A 21,459-nucleotide genomic window follows, 5' to 3' on the forward strand; every position below is an offset into this window, starting at 1 on the left:
CCCAGACAGGGTGGAGATAGCACAGGTGGAGTTTATTCAAACGCTAATGACCTCTCCCTAGGGGCTTATTTTCCCTAAGAGGAAAGAGGTGGGGCCCAGCTCTACTACCTGCCTCCCATTCAAAACCAGACCCCAGAGCCTGGGGGAAAACAGCCATGGGCCACACCTCCTTACACCAGTCTGGAGTTACAGTCTGACAGGTACCACCTGCTGGGCATAAAAGCTCAGTGACCTGGGGCATCAAAGGGTGTACCGATTTTCTAAGACACACCAATAGCAAAACCGGATACAGAATATTTCTTCCTTCTGGGACCTGAGCCCGTTCTGGTCTGGGAAAACCTGATTGGGGTAACCAAGGAAACCATGCCTAGATAACAGAAAACTACAATCTACTCTAAGAAAAATGAAGTTACGGCCCAGTCAAAGGAACAAACTTACACTTCAACTGAGATACAGAAATTGAAACAACTAATAATAAAGTCAATTCAAAAAGTTTAGGGAAAATATGGCGAAAGAGATGAACCGTATAATGAAAACACTTCTACATAAGGTAGAAATTGAAAGTTCAAAAAACCAACTTGCAAAATCTATGGAAATGAAAGCCACAACACAAGAGATGAAAGACACAATGGAAACATACAACAGCAGATCTCAAGAGGCAGAAGAAAACACTCAGGAACTGGAGAACAAGGCACCTGAAAGCCTACATACAAAAGAACAGATAGAGAAAAGAATGGAAAAATACGAGCAACGTCTCCAGAACTTAAGGACAAAATGAAAAGCAAGAATGTACATGTCATTGGTGTTCCAGAAGGAGAAGAGAAGGGAAAAGGGGCAGAAGCAATAATAGAGGAAATAATTAATGAAAACTTCCTATCTCTTATGAAAGACATAAAATTACAGATCCAAGAAGTGCAGCGTACCCCAAACAGAATAGATGTGAATAGGCCTATGCCAAGACACACTTAATCATCAGATTATCAAATGTCAAAGATAAAGAGAGAATCCTGAAAGCAGCAAGAGAAAAGTGATCCATCACATACAGAGGAAGCTTGATAAGACTATGTGCGGATTTCTCAATAGAAACCATGGAGGCAGGAAGGAAGTGGGGTGATATATTAAAGATACTGAAAGAGAAAAACCACCAACCAAGAGTCCTATGTCTGGCAAAACTATCCTTCAAATATGAGGGAGAGCTTAAAATATTCTCTGACAGAGACAATGACAGAGTTTGTGAACAAGATACTGCTCTACAGGAAACACTAAAGGAAGCACTGCAGACAGAAACGAAAAGACAGGAGTGAGAGATCTGAAAAACAATTTTGGGAGACAGTAGCACTGCAATGTAAGTACACTGAATAAAGATGACTGTGAGTATGGTTGAAAGAGGAAGGCTGGGACCATGTGGGATACCAGAACAAAAGACAAAGGATAAAGACTGGGACTGTGTAACTCAGGGAAACCTAGGGTGCTCAACGATTGTAATAAAAGGTACAAATATGTTTTTACATTAGGTAGAACAAATGAATGTCAACACTGCAAGGTGTTAAAAATAGCATGGGATTGGGGGGAAAATACAATCAACAGAAACGGGAGACTATAATGTAACAAAGGCAATATACCAAAGCTAAACGCATATGGGGGGTTGCAGAATAAAGGAAGAGTATGGGACTCCTAACATTGGTGATGTTGTTTGACTTGTTATTCTACTTTAGGTTCATGCTATCTTTCCTTTTGTTGCTTTTTGCTTTCTAGCTATTAAGTTTTGTTTTGTTTTATTTTTTGTTTGTTTTTTCTCTTTTTCTTTTTCTTTTGTCTTTCTGCTGCCTTTGACTCTTCCTCCTTCTTTGTGGAAGAAATGGAGATGTCCTTATATCGATAGTGGCAATGGTGCCGAATACATAAATATGTGACTATATAGGGAACCAATGATTGTTTACTTAGGATGGAATGTATGGTGTGTGAATAAAACTATCTTAAAAGAAATGGGTTGATGAAGAAACTTGAGGGCACTATATTGAGTGAAATAAGACAGACACATAAGGACAACTATTGCAGGGTCTCATTGATACGAACTAATTATAATATGTAAACTCATGGACATGAAATATAAGTTACCAAGATATAGAATGAGGCTGAAGAATGGGGAGTGTTTGCTTATTATGAGCAGAATGTTCAATTAGGGTGAACTTAAACATTTGGAAATGGACAGGGGTGATGATAGCATTCTGTGAGAATAACTAACAGTGCTGAAAGATGTGTGAAGGTGGTGGAAAGGGTACACTCAGAGTCATGTATGTCACCAGAAGGAAAGGTAGAGGTTAAAAGAAGGGAATGTATAAAACAAACAGTGAATCTTGTGGTGGACAATGTCCATGATTAACTGTACAAACATTAGAAATCTCTCTCACAGACCAGAACAAATGTATGACCCAATAACTAGAAGTTAATAATAGAGAGGCATATAGGAAAAAATACATACCTATTGCAAACTATGTACTACAGTTAGTAGTATTTTAACATTCTTTCAGCAACAGTAACAAATGTACTATACCAAAACTATGAATCAGTAACGGAGCGGGGTGTGGTTAGTGGTATGGGAGGATTTGAGTTCCCTTTTTTTGTCTTCATTTCTTTTCCAGAGTAACGAAAATGCTCTAAAAATTGAAAAAAAAATTGCGTTGATGGATGCACAGCTGTATGATGGTGTCATGGGCAAGTGATTTACAATTTGGATCTCTGGATAGTTGTATGGTATGTGAACAATCTTGATAAAATACATACATATACATATATATATATATATATATATATATATATATATATATATAAACTAGAACTCAGAAGACAAAACATATTAGTTCAAAATTTTATAGCCTTAAACCATCTGCTTTTTTTTTTTAAGAAACAAATGGTGTATGGATTGGAAGAGTCAACATAGTATTGTCAGTTCTCCCCAAATAGATCCACAGGTCCAATGCAACTCCCATCAAAATTCTGTGAAGACTTTTGCAGACAAAGACAAGCTTATCCCAACACCTATTTGGAGAGGCACAGGCCCTAGAATAGCCAAAACAATCTTTTAAAAAGATAATCCTGCAGAAGTCATGCTGTGCTATTCTTTTTTTCTTTTCCTGTGAATATGTTCCTATAATACCCCCCAGAAATTAACAAACCGTAGTTATTCCTGAGCATTCCCAGAACATTAAGTTTAGCCTCCATACTTATCTGTTCTTATTAGATTATCGTTCCCCCTTCACTATTTGCTGTCTATCACTACATTCTACAACATAAACCATTTATTTTACATTTTCACAGTGTTTACATTAGAGGTAACATACAATATTTCTCTTTTTGTGCCTGGCTTATTTCACTCATTATGTCAAGGTTCATCCATGTTGTCGTATATTTCACATCGTTCCTTCTTACTGCCACGTAGTATTCCATTGTGTGTATATAGCATATTTTGTTTATCCACTCATCTGTTGAAGGACATTTGGATTGTTTCCATCTCTTGGCAATTGTGAATATTCCTGCTATGAACACTGGCGTGCAGATATCTGTTTGTGTCATTGTTTTCAGATCTTCTGGGTATATACCAAGAAGTGCAATTGCTGGATCAAAGAGTAACTCTATATCTAGTTTTCTAAGGAACAGCCAGACTGTCTTCCAGAGTGGCTGTACCATTATACAGTCCCACAAACAATGAAGAAGAGTTCCAATTTCTCCACATCCTCTCCAGCATTTGCAGTTTCCTCTGTGTTTAAGGGCACCCATTCTAATTGGTGTGAGGTATCTCATAGTCTTAATTTGTGTCTCCCTAATACCTAATGAAGGTAAACATTTTCTCATGTGTTTTTTGGCCATTTGTATTTCTTCTTCAGAGAAATGTCTTTTCATATCTTTTTCCCATTTTATAATTGGGCTGTCTGTATTATTTTCATTGAGTTGTAGGACTTCTTTATATATGCAAGACATCAGTCTTTTGTCAGATACATGGTTTCCAAATATTTTTTCCCATTGTGTTGGCTGCCTCTTCACCTTTTTGACAAATTCCTTTGAGGTACAGAAGCTTTTAAGTTTGAGGAGTTCCCATTTATCTATTTTTTCTTTTGTTGCTTGTGCCTTGGGTGTGACATCTAGGAAGTGACCTCCTAATACAAGGTCTTGAAGATGTTTCCCTACATTATTTTCTAGGAGTTTTATGGTACTGTTTCTTATATTGAGGTCTTTAATCCATTTTGAGTTAATTTTTGCGTAGGGTGTGAGGAAGGGGTCCTCTTTCATTCTTTTGGATATGGACATCCAACTTTCCCAGCCTCATTTGTTAAATAGACTGTTATGTCCCAGTTCAGTGGTTTTGGGGGCCTCATCAAAGATCAGTCAACCACAGATCTGGTGGTCTATCTCCGAATCCTCAATTCAATTCCATTGATCAATATGTCTATCTTTGTGCCAGTACCATGCTGTTTTGACTACTATGGCTTTACAGTAAGCTTCAAAGTCAGGAAGTGTAAGTCCTCTTGCTTCATTTTTCTTTTTTTAGAATGTTTTTAGCAATTCGAAGCATCTCCCCCCTGCAAATAAATTTGATAACTAGCTTTTCCAAGTCTGCAAAGTAGGTTTTTGGAATCCTGACAGGAACCGCAGATGAGTTTGGGTAGAATTGACATCTTAATGACATTTAGCCTTCCTATCCATGAACATGGAATATTTTTCCATCTTTTAGGTCCCCTTCTATTTCCTTTAGTAAAGTTACATAGTTTTCTATGTATAGGTCTTTTACATTCTTGGTTAAGTTTATTCTTAGGAACTTGAATTTTTTAGTTGCTATTGAGAATGGTATCTTTTTCTTGAGTGTCTCTTCGGTTAGGTCATTTCTAGTGTATAGGAACATTATTGACTTATGTGTATTAATCTTATATCCTGCCACTTTGCTAAATTTGTTTATTAGCTCAAGTAGCTGTGTTGTCGATTTCTCAGGGTTTTCCAGATATAAGATCATATCATCTGCAAATAATGACAGTTTTACTTCTTCCTTTCCCATTTGGATGCCTGTCATTTCTTTGTCTTGCCTGATTGCTCTGGCTAGAACTTCTAGCACAATGTTGAATAACAGTGTTGACAGTGGGCATCCTTGTCTCATTCCCGATCTTAGAGGGAAGGCTTTCAGTCTCTTGCCATTGAATACTATGCTGGCTGTGGGTTTTTCATATATGCCCTTTATCATATTGAGGAAGTTTCCTTCAATTCCTACCTTTTGAAGTGTTTTTCATCAAAAAAGGATGCTGGATTTTGTTGAATGCTTTTTCAGCATCTATTGAGGTGATCATTTTAATTTTTTGCTTTGGATTTGTTAATGTGGTGTATTACACTGACTGATTTTCTTATGTTCAGCCATCCTTGCATGCCTAGAATGAACCCCACTTGGTCATGGTGTATGATTTTTTTTTTTTTAATGTGTCTTTGGATTCTATTTGCAAGTATTTTGTTGAGAAATTTTGCATCTATATTCATTAGTGAGATTGGCCTGTAGTTTTCCTTTCTTATGACATCATTACCTGGTTTTGGTATTAGAGTGATGTTAGCTTCATAAAATGACTTAGGTAGTGTTCCATTTTCTTCAATGTTTTGAAAGAGTTTAAGTAAGATTTGTGTCAGTTCTTTTTGGAAAGTTTGGTAGAATTCCCCTGTGCAGCCATCTGGCCCTGGGCATTTATTTGTGGGAAGCTTTTTGATGACTGATTGGATGTCTTTGCTTATGATTGGTTAGTTGAGCTCTTCTATTTCTTCTCTGGTCAGTCTATGTTGTTCATGTGCTTCCAGGAAATTGTCTACTCCCTCTACATTATCTAGTATGCTGGCATATAGTTGTTCATAGTATCCTCTTATAATTTTTAAAATTCATTCAGGATCCACAGTAATGTCACCTCTTTCATTTATTATTTTATTTGAGTCTGCTCTCTTTTTGATTTTTGTCATTCTAGCTAGGGGCTTGTCAATCTTGCTGAACTTCTCATGGAACTAACTTTTGGTGTTATTTATTCTCTCTATGGTTTTTTTTTTTTTTGTTCTCTCCCATTTATTTCTGCTTTAATCCTTGTTATTTTTCTTCCACCTCCTTTAGGATTAGTTTGCTGTTCATTTTCTAGCTTCTTCAGTTGTTCCACTGGTTCTTTGCTTTTAGCTCTCTCTTCCTTTTTAACGTATGCATTTCGAGATAAATTTCCCCCTCAATACCGCCTTTGCTGCATCCCATAAGTTTTGATATGTTGTGCTCTCATTTTCATTTGTCTCTACATATTCAGCAATTTCTCTTGCTATTTCTTCTTTAGCCCAATGATTGTTTAGGAGTGTGCTGTTTAGCCTACAGAAATCTGTGAATTTTCTAAGTCTCTGATGATTACTGACTTCTAATTCCATTACACTGTGATCAGAGAACGTGCTTTGAATATTTTCAGTGTTTTAAAACTTATTGGGCTTGTTTTATGGCCCAGCACATGATCTATCTTGGAGAAAGTTCCGTGATCACTAGAGAAGAATCTGTATCCTGGTGATTTGGGGTGTAATGTTTTATATATGTCTGTTAATTCCAATTCGTTTACCAGATTGTTTAGGCTTTCAATTTCCTTATTGATCTTCTGTCTGGTTGATCTATCAATAGAAGTGACTGATGTATTCAAGTCTCCCACAATTATTGTGGAAGCATCTATTGCTTCCTTCAGTTTTGCCAATTTTTGTCTCATGTATTTTGGGGCACCTTGATTGGGTACATAGACATTTATGACTGTTATTTCTTCTTGTTGTATTATCCCTTTTATTACTATATAGTGACCTTTTTTGTCTCTTATAACATCCTTGCATTTAAAGTCTATTTTATCTGAGATTAATATTGCTACTCCTGCTTTCTTTTGGTTGTAGCTTGCATGGAATACTTTTTTTCCATCCTTTCACTTTCAATTTCTTTGTGTTTCTGTGTCTAAGATGAGTCTCTTGTAAGCAACATATTGATGGTTCATATTTTTTAATCCATTCTACCAATTTATATCTTTTAATTGGGGAGTTTAATCCACTCACATTCAATGCTATTACTGTAAAGGTATTTCTTGAATCAGCCACCCTATCCTTTGGTTTTTGTTTGTCAAATCTATTTTTTCTCCCTCTCTCTTTATTTCCTTAGCGTACCATTACTAACCTCTTTAGTTCTGAACCCTTTTCCATTCCTCTCGGTCCTTTCTTTGTTTCTCTGCCTGTAGGGCTCCATTTAGTATGTCAAGTAGGGAAGGTCTCTTGTTAGCAAATTCTCTCAGCATTTGTCTGTGGAAAATTTAAGCTCTCCCTCAAATTTGAAGGACAGCATTGCTGGATAAAGAATTCTTGGTTGTCAGTTTTTCTCTTTCAAAATTTAAATATGTCATGTATGTCATGCAGCTGCCTTCTCGCCTCCATGGTGGCCACTGAGTAGACACTGAAGTCTTATGATGTTGTTTCCCTTATATGAAGTGAATTGCTTCTCTCTTGCTGCTTTCAGAACTTGCTCCTTCTCTTTAGCATTTGACAATCTGATCAGAATATGTCTCAGAGTGGGTTTATTTGGATTTGTTCTGTTTTGACTTCATTGGGCATCTATGATTTGTGAATTTATGTTGTTTAGAAGGGTTGGGAAGTTTTCCCCAACAATTTCTTTGAATATTCTTCCTAGACCTTTACCCTTCTCTTCCCCTTCTGGAATACCAATGATTCTTATATTTGTATGTGTTACGTTGTCCATTATTTCCCTGAGATACATTTAGAATTTTTTTATTTTTTCTCCATTCTTTCTTTGGTACTTTCACTTTCCATTCTGCACTCTTCCAGTTTGCTTATTCTTTCCTCAGCTTCCTCTATTCTAGTACTGGGTGTATCCAGAATCTTTTAAATTTGATCAACAGTTTGTTTTATTTCCATAAGATAGTCTATTTTTTTTTTTTTATTTACTCTTGCAAATTCTTCTTTATGCTCTTCTAGGGGCTTCTTCATGTCCTTTATATCCTGTGCTATGATGCTATTGTTTGTGATTATTTCTTTGGTTAACTGCTCCAAGTACTGTGTCTCCACTGATTTTTTTGATTTGTGTGTTTGGGTTTGGGTTATCCCTATCTTCTGGTTTCTTCATACGCTTTAAAATTTTCTTTTGTTTTTGGCTTCTTGGCATTTGCTTATTCTTATAGGGTTCTTTTAGGATATGCAGACTTATTTGAACAATTATTTATAATTTGTTAGAACTACAGCTTGGTGGAGTGCACTTTCCCTGTCTTACCAGCAGATGGTGCCCCTGAGCCACCTATTACCCTCAAACCAATTCTCCCCAACTTTGTCTAACCGGCGAGTGGGGGCCCGAATCTTGTGGGGGCCCAATCAGTGTACCAAATTTCCGTGTGTAGTTGGCATTGCCAGCCCTGAAGGTGGTGGGTGTGCCCTGTGCAGTCAGGGAGGGAAGGCAACTTTAAGACTCAAATCTCACAGCTGTTCCTGGAGACTTAAAGGTGTTACATGGGTCCAATCCTTTGGCTCAGACTCCCCAGTCTCTCTGCCGTGGGCCCACAAATCCCTGGGCTTGGTATAGGGCCCCTGGGACTTCTGTGTGGGACCCCACCTCCAAGCCATGCTCTCCGCGGGCTTCCGCAGAGGGAAGACTGTGCTTTGTCACAGGCGAGCGGAATCCCCTAGGGAAGCTCTTGGCTGCTGTGCTGCACAGGGGCGTTCCCGGCCCACTGAGAAGATGGCTGTACAGGGCATGGTAATTGCTCACTTCCACAGAACTCTGCCCTTCCAGCTCTGGGACAATTAGCTATGGGTGTGCGAAAAGCTATCGTCCACACCAGATACGGAGGTGGGTGCCCAGGGCGTGGAAGGCACTCCCCACAGCATAGCTCTCGCTGTTGGATCCACAGCTGCTTTTGGGGTTTTTAAACTAATCCAGTTTCTCCCCAGCAGTCTCACTCACTCCTTTCCAAATGAAGATTCTCAGTTTCACTGAGTGCACAGTCCCTGTGGATTTAGCGGACCTTGTCCAGCCGACAGAGTGCTGGAACTGGTATTCTGGAGCACTTTCTGTCTTGCTCTGTCTCTCCTAATCTGCCATCTTGGATTCTTTCTCCAACCATTTGCTTTTAAATATATATAAACTTTCCATTAAAGTAATGGACTTTATTATTCATTTATTGCAAGATCAGTTAGGCTGACATAATAGATGGAACATCAGCTGCTAACTAAAACTTCACTCTCCATCATTATATAAAGGCAATTTTATCTTAACTGTCAACAAAATCACGTAACAGAGTAAAAAATACTCAGAAAATTGCTATGTATGTCTCTTACTGGAATTCATTGGAAAATGATCCTTCAACCATTATAGGCAGTCAACACTCTAGGCACTTACAACACTCTAGGCACTTACAACACTCTAAGCACTCTAGGCACTTAAATATCTCATGTTAAATTCTAAAAACAAAGTTTGAAAATGCAAAATTAAACACAAAATGTTATCAAATTTCTTTTGTGTGGGGTATGTGTGTCTGGGTGTGGTGGTGGTAGTGACTCAAAGAAGAGAGACGCTTTTACAATAAAGGTTCTAACAATCTTGAGAGAGCCATCTAAAAAACCACTATCAGTTTATATCATACCTGCCACTGAAATTAAATGCAAAGGGGTTGTGCTGGTTTGAATGTATCATGCCCCCCAGAAAAGGCCATATTCTTTGATGCAATCTTGTGGGGCAGACATACTAGTGGGGATTACGTTGGAACATTTGGATTAGGTTGTTTGCATGGAAATGTGCCCCACCCAACTGTAGGTGATAACTGATGAGATATTTCCATGGAGGCGTGGCCCCACCCATTCAGGGCAGGCCTTGATCAGTGGAGCCATATAAATGAGCTGACGGGCAGAGGGAACTCAGTGCAGCTGTGAGTGACATTTTGAAGAGGAGCTACAGTCAAAAGGGACACTCTGAAGAAAGCATAGAAACTGCAGACGGGAGACAGTTTGAAGATGGCCGTTGAAAGCAGACTTTTGCTCCAGAGAAGCTAAGAGAGGAAAAACACTCCAAGAGCAACTAAGAGTGACATTTTTGAGGAACTGCAGCCTAAAGAGGAACATCCTTGGAGAAAGCCATTTTGAAACCAGAACTTTGGAGCAGACACCAGCCACGTGCCTTCCCAGCTAACAGAGGTTTCCCGGACGCTATTGGCCATCCTCCAGTGAAGGTACCCGATTGTTGATGTGTTACCTCAGACACTTTATGGCCTTAAGACTGTAACTGTTTAACCAAATAAAACCCCTTTTATAAAAGCCAATCCATATCTGGTGTTTTGCAGTCCAGCAGCATTAGCAAACTAGAACAGGGGTGTTCGTAACATTCTGTTAATTTCAAAAATCCAATTTACCCTAATTTTTTAATTAGATCACAAATTTAGAACCTCATTAAGGGAAAAATGGCAATGCATAAATTTAAAATGGGCTTAACCAGTCAGAGAAATTGTCCATTTTAGTTTTTAGCTATGCACTCAAGTTTCAAGCACAAGAGTAAAAAGCATTTTAATATAACTGAAGGTTTGTACTTAGTACAAAACTGGATACTTTTCTCTGCACTCTATCTAAAAAGCCAAGCCTCTTCCTCTTACTCAGCAAAGTTAATTTTTCTCTATCCCTGAACCAAGCACTGCTTTTTCTTTTTCAGTGTCTTCACTAATTCTTCTGACTGTACAAAGGTGAAAAAAGTTCCATTTAGGTTTAAGGAGCCACTGGCATAACAGCACCAGACTATTGGTAGGAGAGGAGCAGAAGGAGTTGGCACCTCCCAAAGAGCAAAAGATAGCTGGAGTAGAGATGGGTACAGAGTCAGGACTCACAGATAATGAAAAGCTAATAAAAGCATCAGGCCAAGACATGAAAGGACAAATATTGTATGATTCCACTTAAATGAAATATCTAGAATAGGCAAAGAAATGGAGATAGAAAGTAGACTAGAGGTTACCAGGGACTAGGGTGAGGAGGAAATGGAAAGTTACTGTTCAGTAGATACAGAGCTTCTGTTTAGAGCAACAAAAAAATTTGGAAATAGTGTTGATTGCATAACATTGTAACATTGTGAACATAATTAATGCCAATGAACAGTACAGTTAATGGTTAAAATAGCAAGTTTTGTTATAGTTACACTTTTACTACAATAAAAAAATAAAAAACCCATAAAAAATTAGGCCATAAAATTGTAATCATGTCAGGCTTAGTATGCTAGGTAGGAAAGCATGTTTCCAAGAAATGTAGATGCTTAGCCAAACAACCATAAGCTAACTCTGAGAAAGGATGAAGAGAATGTTTCAAAGATTTTATTTCTGCTACTATAAGTTGATGGGATATGTGACTTATTTTTTTCATATAAATCTGTCTGTCCTGTCTCTCAGGAAGACACTATTTTGATTTCACATCTCCCTCCCAACAACTGTGGGACTATTGGCCAAAATAATTTTATAAAACTCTTTCAAACATTTAGCCTGGTTCCTTCTATACCTGTAGTAGCTTATTCATACCTTTTTTTTTTTTTTTTAACTATGTTTTGTGAACAGTTTGTGCAATTCCACAAAGGTTTTTTGAGGAAAGAGGAGGGGTATTTTATTTCACAAGTAAAACATTACAGTGATTTTTTTTTTCTTAACCTGTAAAATGGGAATAATATTAGTACCCACTTCAAGTGGTTATTGTGGGGACTAAATGAAATAATGCTTGCAAAGTGATTGTACATTGCCTGACATGCAAGTGTTCAAAGACTGTGCGATATTAACATTACAGGAAGACAATTTATTTAAAGGGCAGTCAACAGAATAATCTCAGAAAAGTTAACATTCAATGCTAAGTGCTAACATGTGTCTCTCTAGTATCTGGCATATATCCAGTAAATATGGTTTGAAACAACAGATTCCTCTGGTAGTGAGTTATAGAAATATGTTATTCAGCAGTGACCACACATATACAAGTCCACTCCAACCTCCTACCATCTTCCTCCTGAACCCTAGGCTTGCCTCTGTCCAAAACAGATGACTTTTATATGAAAACCATTCAGACAAGTTGAGAATAAAAATGTAAATCTAAAAGGTACTTTATAGATAATGTAAAAGTTTATTTTTAATTCATTTTTCTTACGGAAATCTGATTATATAGGGACAAATGCAGCAAGGACTTATTTGAGAGTTACGTTATTCTTTACACTCTTTGGATTACACAGACTTTACCAGTTTTTTTGTGTGTTTGCTGTTTTACTCTTATAGGTAAACTGAATAAAACTAAGATCATAAAGGATTAATACAGTATTTTCTAAGACAAAGCTTCTTGCACTCTACATCATATAATAGTAAGTAGAAAACAATTCTGTATATGTTTTATGAAACTCTTTCTGTAGCATAAAACTACTGTAGCTAAACCTATTTTCCAAGACTTACTGACAACTACGGTTCCATATGACCTAGGTTCAGCCAAGCAGATACACCAAATGAAGATATGGAAAGAGGAAATGACCAACAAAGTGGGCCAGAAGCACTAGGGTCTATAAGGCCTGTGGTGGTACAAGCAGCTTTAAAGCAGGCCAGTTCAAAGGTGTGATTTCAAAAGCTGTTTTTCAGAAGTTCAAAATATGGTCTGCTCCCTCAGCTCTCTCCATGTCTGTGGAAATCTTCTTCCCTTTAATAAATTCCTTTCTGCTTAAAGCTGACTTGGATTCTGTTACCTGAAACTAGGAACCTTGACCACTTATCCAGAAAATAAAGAACAAGCACAGTGTGCTGGTTTGAAGCTGTTATGTACCACAGATTTTAATCCATTCTTGTGGGTGCAGACATATTGTGGGTAGGACCTTTTGATTAGGTTCTTTAAACTGAGATGTGACTCTCCCAACTCAAGGTGGGTCTTAATCCTTTACAGGAGTCCTTTATGAGGATAAAAGAAAAAAGCTGAGAGAGCTGAGAGACAAACACCCAGAGAAGCTTAGAGGAAAGCCCCCAGAGGAGGTGAGAAAGCCACTGAAGCCAGGAGCGGAAAGCAATGAAACTCAGGAGAGAAGGACCAGCAAATGCCAGGCACATGCCAATGGCCTTTCTTCAGAGAAGGTATCGCCCTATTGGTACCTTAATCTGGACATTTTCATGGCCTTAAAACTGTAAATTTGTAAGCTAATAAATCCTTATTGTAGGCAACTTCCAGGAAGATGGCAGAGTAGGTGAGGCAGAAGGGCTTCTCCTGCATCATAGTAAGTAGAAAGGGGCTGGAGGAAACCAGGGACTGTGGTTCTGGGTATGACTGGCTATAGAGGATCCCCCACAGAACATGGAGGGGATACCAACAAAAACAGAGGAAAGATGGTGGTTGGAGGGATGTGGTGAGTGTTCCCTGCCTAGACTGTCCACCCATCCCCATCCCCTTGGCTGGCAGCAGGAAAACTGTGACCAGGCAAGGGAGTGAGCAGTGGCTCTCCTCTCTGTCCATCTACCTTGACAATTTGTTGGGAGGTGATCTTACACAGCCAGACAGCAGAGAGCTCCCATGAGGGAAAGCAGCAGGCAGTGATGGCTCTCCTCCCAGGGAAGTCCAGCAGGGGGTGGGGGTGAGACGGCAAGAAGCAGGGAAGGGAGAGGTGCCATACTGGTGATTGGGAGCCAAACCCTTCCCCCCCCACACACACCCCAGAGAATCATGGGTGCAAGGCAGGCAGAGTAGTGAAAGGCAGGGTCCACGTCCCACCTGCGGGGTGCCCTTGATCAGGCTCCCTGACTACCTGCTCTGGCCAATGTTGTAGCCCTAGGACCAGTTTTACCCAGAGCACAGGAGATTCATGCACTGATTGGTAAGCCATCAGGTTTGGACTCTGCCCACCGCACAGAAGTCTGGGGAAGACCTACTTGAGAGTGCCACCTGCTGGTAGGTTAGGGAAATTGCACTCCAGGAAACCAAATTATATATGAATGCTCAATTAAGTCTGCACTTCCCAAAATAACCCTATCAAGACAAGTAAATGCCCCGAAGCCAGCAGAAAATTACAAAGTGAAGGATATAGAAGATATGGGCAAGCAAAAACAACAAATTAAAAAGCAAAAAAGACACAAAATTTGGAGCAATTAATCAAAGAGGTAACACAAACATCAATATTATGGCTTAGGATATAAAGGACATGAAGACCCTAGAAGAGCCTAAAGAAGAATCTGCAAGAGTAAATAAAGAAATATCAGATATTATGCAAATAAAAGATACTGTTGATCAAATTAAAAAGATTGAGACACATAACAGCAGATTTGAAGATGTAGAGGATCAAATTAGTAAATGCGAAGATAAGTAAACTCGAAGATACAGTGATAGAAAGTGAAAGCACAAAAGAACGAATGGTGAAAAAAATCAAAAAATTTGAAACGGATCTCAGGGAAATGATGAATAACATGAAGTACACAAATATAAGAACAATTGGTGTTTCAGAGGGGGGATAGAAGAGTAAAGAGCTAGAAGAGTATTCGAAGAAATTGTTGGGGAAAACTTCCCAACCCTTCTAAATGATGTAAATATGCAAATCAGAGAAGCCCAAAGAACTCCAATAGAATAAATACAAATGGACCCACTCTGAGACACATACACATCAGACTGTAGAATGCTGAAGAGAAGGAGAAAGTCCTGAGAAGCAATTCACCACACACAAGGGAAACCACATAAGACCAAGTACTAACTACTCAGTGTGCACCATGGAGGTGAGAAGGCAGTGGTATGACATATTGATGATTATGAAAGAGAAAAACTGCCAGCCAAGAATTCTTTATCTAGCAAAGCTCACCTTCAAAATTGAGGGAGAGTTTAAAATTTTCATAGACAAACAAATGCTGAGAGAATTTGTTAACAACAGACTTGCCCTGCAAGAAATACTAAAGGGAGCTCTACCAGCTGAGAAAAAAGGAAAGGAGAGGGAGGTCTGGAGAAGAGCACAGAACTGAAGAGTTATTAGTAAGGGTAACTTAAAAGGAAAAAAAGAAGGGGGAAAAATAGACCTAACAACTAAAAACCAAAGGATAAGAAGCCTGGTTCAAGAACTCCCTTCACAGTAATAACTTTGAATATGAATGGATTAAACTCTCCAATTAAAAGATACAGATTGGTAGATGAATTAAAATATATGACCCAGCAACATGCTGGTTACAAGAGACTCATCTTGGACCTTGTGACACAAAGAGACTAAAAGTGAAAGGATGGAAAAAACATATTCCATGCAAACTGCAGTCAAAAGAAAACTGGGATAGCTATACTAATATCAAACAAAATAGTTTTTAAATGCAAAGATATCGTAAGACATAAAGGACACTAAATATTAATAAAAGGGATAATTCACCAAGAAGAAATAACAATTATAAATGTTTATGCTCCCAATCAAGTAGCTCCAAAATACATGAGATAAATATTGGCTAAACAGAAGGGAGCAATAGACACATCTACAATAATAGTGGGAGACTTCAATACACCACTTTCTCCTATAGATAGAACTAGACAGAGGACCAATAAGAAAACTGAAAACCTAAACAATATGATAAATGAATTAGACTTAACAGACATACATAGATCGTTATATCCCAAAGTACCAGGATATACATTCTTCTCTAGTGCCCATGGAATGTTTTCCAGGATAGATTATAAGGTGGGGCACAAAACAAGTCTTAATAAATTTAAAAAGATGGAAATTATTCAAAGCACATTCTCTGACCACAATGGAATGCAACTAGAAATCAACAACCACCAAAGAACTAGATCTTTCACAAATATATGGAGGTTAAACAACACACTCCTAAACAACCAGTGGGTCAATGAGAACACAACATATCAAAACTGTGGGATGCAGTGAAGGCAGTGCTGAGAGGGAAATTTATAGCTCTAAATGCATATATCAAAAACCAAGAAAGAGCTAAAACTAAAGACCTAACTGAACAACTGAAGATGCTAGAGAATGATCAGCAAACCAACCCTAAAGGAAGTAGACAAAAAGAAATAAGGGTAGACAAAAAGAAAACAAAAACAAACAAAAGATTAAAGCAGAAATAAATGAGCTGGAGAACAACAACAACAAGAACAACAGAGAGAAAAAATAAAAAGTTGATTTTTTGAGATCAACAAGATTGACAGACCCTTACTGACAAAGTCAAAAAGAGAGAAGACCCAAATAAACAAAAATGAGAAGGGGATAATTACTACAGATCCTGAAGAAATAAATATATATATATATATATATATATATACACACGAGGATACTATGAACAACTGTATGCCAACAAGGCAGACAATTTAGTGGAAATGGAGAATTCATGGAAACGCATGAACAACCTAGACCAACCCAAGAAGAAACAGAAGACCTCAAGAAACCAATCACAAGCAAAGAGATCCAGTCATCAAAAGTCTACTTACAAATAAAAGCCCAGGGCCAGATGGCTTCACAGGGTAATTTTATCAAACTTTCCAAAAAGAATTGACACCATTCCTGCTCAAACTCTTGCAAAAAAAAAAAATGAAGAAAAAGGAATACTACCTAACTCATTTTCTGAAGCTAATATCACTCTGATACCAAAACCAGATAAAGACACTAGAAAAAAGGAAAACTATAGGACAATCACCCTTATGAATATAGATGCAAAAACCCTAAACAAAATACTTTCAAATAGAATCCAAAGGAACATTAAAACAATTATACACCATGACCAAGTGGGGTTTGTTCCTGACATGCAAGGGTGGTTCAAAATAAAAAAATCAATTAATATAATTCAATACGTTAACAAATCAAAAGGGAAAAATCAAATGATCATCTCAATAGAAGCTGAAAAAGCATTGGACAAAATTCAACATCCCTTTTTGATAAAAACACTTCAAAAGGTAGGAATTGAAGGAAACTTCCTCAATATGATAAAGGGTACATATGAAAAACCCACAGCCAGCATAGTACTCAATGGTGAGAGGCTGAAAGCCTTTGCTCTAAGACCAGGAAAGAGACAAGGATGCTCATTGTCACCTCTATTATTAAACATTGTGCCAGAAATTCTAGCCAGAGCAATTCGCCAAGACAAAGATATAAAAGCTATCCAAATTGGAAAGGAAGATGTAAAACTCTCATTTGCAGATGATATGATCTTATATTTGGAAAATCCTGAGAATTCAACCACAAAGCTACTTGAGCTAATAACCAAATTCAGCAAAGTGGCAGTATATAAGATTAATGCACTTAAGTCAGTAATGTTCCTATACCCTAGTAATGACCTAACTGAAAAGCAATTAAAAAAAAAAAAAAAATTCCATTCACAATAGCAACTAAAAAAATCAAGTACCTAGGAATAAACTTAACAAATGATGAAAAGACCTCTGCACAGAAAATTACAAAATTTTACTTAAAGAAATAAAAATGGACCTCAATAGGTGGGAAAATATTCCATGAGCATGGACAGGAAGACTAAATATTGTTAAGACGTAAATTCTACCCAAACTGATCTACAGGTTCAACATAATCCCAATAGAAATTCCAACAACCTACCTTCCAGACTTGGAAAAGCTAGTTATCAAATTTATTTGGAAGGGAAAGGGGTCTTGAAAAGCCAAAAACATCTTTAAAAAGAAGAATGAAGTGGGAGGTATTATACTTCCTGACTTTAAAGCGACTATAAAGCTATAGTGGTCAAAACAGCATGGTACTTGCATGAAGACAGACATATTGATCAATGGAATGGAATTGCAAGTTTGGAAATAGACGCCCAGATATACGGTCGATGGATTTTTGATAAGGTCCCCAAATCCACTAAAGTGGGACGAACAGTCCCTTCAACGAATAGGGCTGGGAGAACTGGATAGCCATAACAAAAAGAATGAAAGAGGACCTCTACCTCACACCTTATAAAAAAATTAACTCAAAGTGGATCAGAGACCTCAATATAAGACAGTACCATAAAACTACTAGAAGATAATGTAGGGAAACATCTTCAAGACCTCCTAATGCTTAGACCTTATACCCAAAGCACAAGCAATGAAAGAAAAAACAGATAAATGGGAACTCCTCAAAATCAAAAGCTCTGTACCTCATAGGAATTTGTCAGAAAGGTGAAGAGGCAGCCAGCGCAATGGGAGAACATATTTGGAAACCATGTATCTGATAAAAGACTGATATCTTGCATATATAAAGAAATCCTAGAACTCCATGATAATAGTACAAATAGCCCAACTATAAAATAGGTAAAAGATATGAAAAGACATTTCTCTGAAGAGGAAATAGAAATGGCTAAAAAACACATGAAAAAATGTTCATCTTCACTACCTAATAGGGAGATGCAAATCAAGACCACAATGAGATATCATCTCATACCAATAAGAATGATTGCCATCAAACAAACAGGAAACTATAAATGCTGGAGAGGATGTGAAGAAATTGGAACTCTTATTCACTGCTGGTGGGACTGTACAATGGTACAGCCACTCTGGAAGACAGTTCGGTGGTTTCTCAGAAAATAGATATTGTATTACCCTACGATCTGGCAATTCCACTTCTCGGTATATACCCAGAAGATTTGAAAGCAGTGACATGAACAGACAATTGTACACTGCTGTTCATAGCAGCATTGTTCACAATTGCCAAGAGATGAAAATAATCTAAGTGTCCTAAACAGACTAGTGGATAAACAAAATGTGGTATATACATACTATGGAATACTATGCAGCAATGAGAAGCAATACGGTGCTGAAACATATGGCAACATGGATGAACCTTGAAGATATAACTTTGAGTGAAATAACTCAGACACAAAAGGAGAGATATTGTATGTCACCACTTCTATGAACGATCTGAACAATGTAAAATCAATGTCTTATAAGAATACTGGGGACCTAGTGGGAGACAGTAGCTAGTGAAGGGGAATGATAATCTAATATGCTCAAGTATGTTAATGATGGTGAATTCAAAGGTATGGTAATGCATAGGGGTGACTACTGTTTGTTTATGAATTATAAGTATCAGAGCTGTACTGAAAGCAAATATGATTGAAAGGTGTTGTTTAAAGGCATGTTTCCCACAGATCAGCACCACAAATATAGATAGATGCTTGCCATGACATACTTTTAAGGTATGACACTAGCACAGAGTTGATAACAGAAGGGTATATGGGAAAAATCTACATATTGCTTACTTGGGACTATAATTAATAGGAATACCATACTAGTAATTACACAAATACTAGGGACAAATAATTATGGGCTGACAAGATGTTTTGGGTCATGAGAATTGTTTAAAATGGAGAGTGATGAGGACTGTACAACTAAGTGATGATAATGTGAGATATGGATGGATTATCATGGACATAACATACGCTATGTGAACTTAGGTACCCCCTACTTTGTAAGTCAAGCCCTTGATATTCACTTATGGTTGCAAAGAGGAGGCTAAGGCCACCTGTAATTATGCCTAGGATTCACCTCAAGAGAACCTCTTTTGTTGCTCAAATGTGGACTTTCTCTCTCTAAGCCCAACTCTGCAAATAAATTCATCACCCTCCCCCTGATGTGGGACAAGATCCCCAAGATAAATGAGCCCTTCTGGTGATGTTGGACATGGATTCCAGGAATGAGCCTGACCCTGGCATCAAGGAATTGAGAATGCGTTTTTGATCAAAAGGGGGAAAAGGAAGGCAACAAAATGTGGTTTTAGTGGCTAAGAGAATTCAAATAAAAGTCAGGAGGTTGTCCTGGAGGTTACTCCTATCCAAGCTTCACCTAGATATGCCAAATGACCACAATGATAAGCCCAAGTCAACAGTAGTACTGAAAACCTTAAAGAATACCCAGATCCCTATCTGAGAATCTATGAAAGTTTCACTCAGTATGTTTATTCATCAGAAACTTAAATCCTTCAGAGTGCTCCTATGCCAGCTAAGTCCCCAAACCCAGAAGCAATAGCCTCTTCAAGAACATCAACTAGATGAGTCCCCTTTGCTTGTAAGGCTGACACTCCTTTGCAGCATGGACAGGTTGGGGTGGTCATTGCATGGACATCCCTGATGACTGGGAAAGTGACAACTAGAGGAAGAGGTAGCAACAGAGAAGACGGAATTTAACAGAGGATTATGAATGCTGAATCTTTATATAATTTTCTTTTTCTTAATTGCTAGGGTGTTGGAATAGTTAGAAGGAAAGAATGAAATGGTGGTACTCTAACTCATAGTATCCTTTGAAATTAGTTCTATAGCTACTTGTTAATATTGTAATTTGAAAGCTATACCTTTTTGTGTATATGCTATATTCCACAATAAGGAAATAACTGAAACTAGGTACTATAACTCATAATAACTTTGAAAATTTCTACTTATTAAAGCATACTTTGAAAGATATTACCTTTTTGTAAATATATTTCAAAATAAGGAAATAACTGAAACTGGAATTGTGACTTATGATATTCTTTGAAATTTGCTCTCTACTTGTTAAATTGCAGTTGGAAAGTTAAAACTTTTATGTATATATGTTATATTCTACAATTAAAAAACACAATTAAAAACAAACAAACAAAAAAATTAAAATCCCTAGTGTAAAAGCCAACCCATTTGTGGTATACTGCATTTTGGCAGCTTTTGCAAACTGAAACACACAGTTTTTGAGGTTTTTGTGAGAATTTGACACCTGCTCTACTTTGATTTATTTGAAGATCATTGAAAGAAGATTTGAAATAATGTTATTTAATGATACTATTCATATAACCAATAATTCCTATCTAAGAAATCCCCTAGACATTGATCAGTTTTTATTAATCAAGATGGTTTTTTTTCAACTTTCAAGGATTAGAAATATCAAAATACAGAGGAAGTCTGGGGGTTAAAGCCTTTAGCCTGTAATTTCAATTGACCAAATAATTTCAATTCTAAAAAGCAGAAGCAGAAAATGTTGGGGAAATGAATGAGGAGAACAAAAATTTGCTTTTCATTAGTAAAATAAATGAATATAATAGGTGCTCCAAAATCACAAATCTGGAATCTAGGTTTCTGACTTTTAAAAATTATACAAACAACTTCACTAAAAGAATTCCTCAAAACATAAAAGCACACTGTTTGTTAAACTCATTTGTACATAAAATTACTGGATCAAAAGGAATTGTAACAATTTAAAAGAAGCTATAAAGTCTTTTGTAAGTCAACCTGAACAAAACATTTAAAAGAATCATGATGAAAAAGTCAAAGTTAACATGACTATAATCTGCTTTCCACAGTTTCTTACAAAATTTTCATAATCTTAACTTTCGAAAGTATCAGTATTTTAAAAACTAATTTTTAAATAATATTCATAAAATAGTCCACCTAGGTAAGTTCATACCGAATAAAGACCTATATTTTATTAGCATTCTAAGTCTCCTGATAAAGGTAAACACTTGTCTTAAGATAAACATATATT

At 37.3% G+C, this 21,459-nt stretch overlaps 1 protein-coding gene across 5 annotated transcripts in view; it reads right to left on the minus strand.

The window, feature by feature from the left end:
• PRMT3 (protein arginine methyltransferase 3) overlaps positions 1-21,459 on the minus strand; it is a 186,414-nt gene that overhangs the window by 45,648 nt on the left and 119,307 nt on the right. The window lies entirely within an intron of this gene.

Source organism: Choloepus didactylus, chromosome 6 (genome assembly GCF_015220235.1).
Source record: "Choloepus didactylus isolate mChoDid1 chromosome 6, mChoDid1.pri, whole genome shotgun sequence".
Classification (NCBI taxonomy): domain Eukaryota; kingdom Metazoa; phylum Chordata; class Mammalia; order Pilosa; family Megalonychidae; genus Choloepus; species Choloepus didactylus.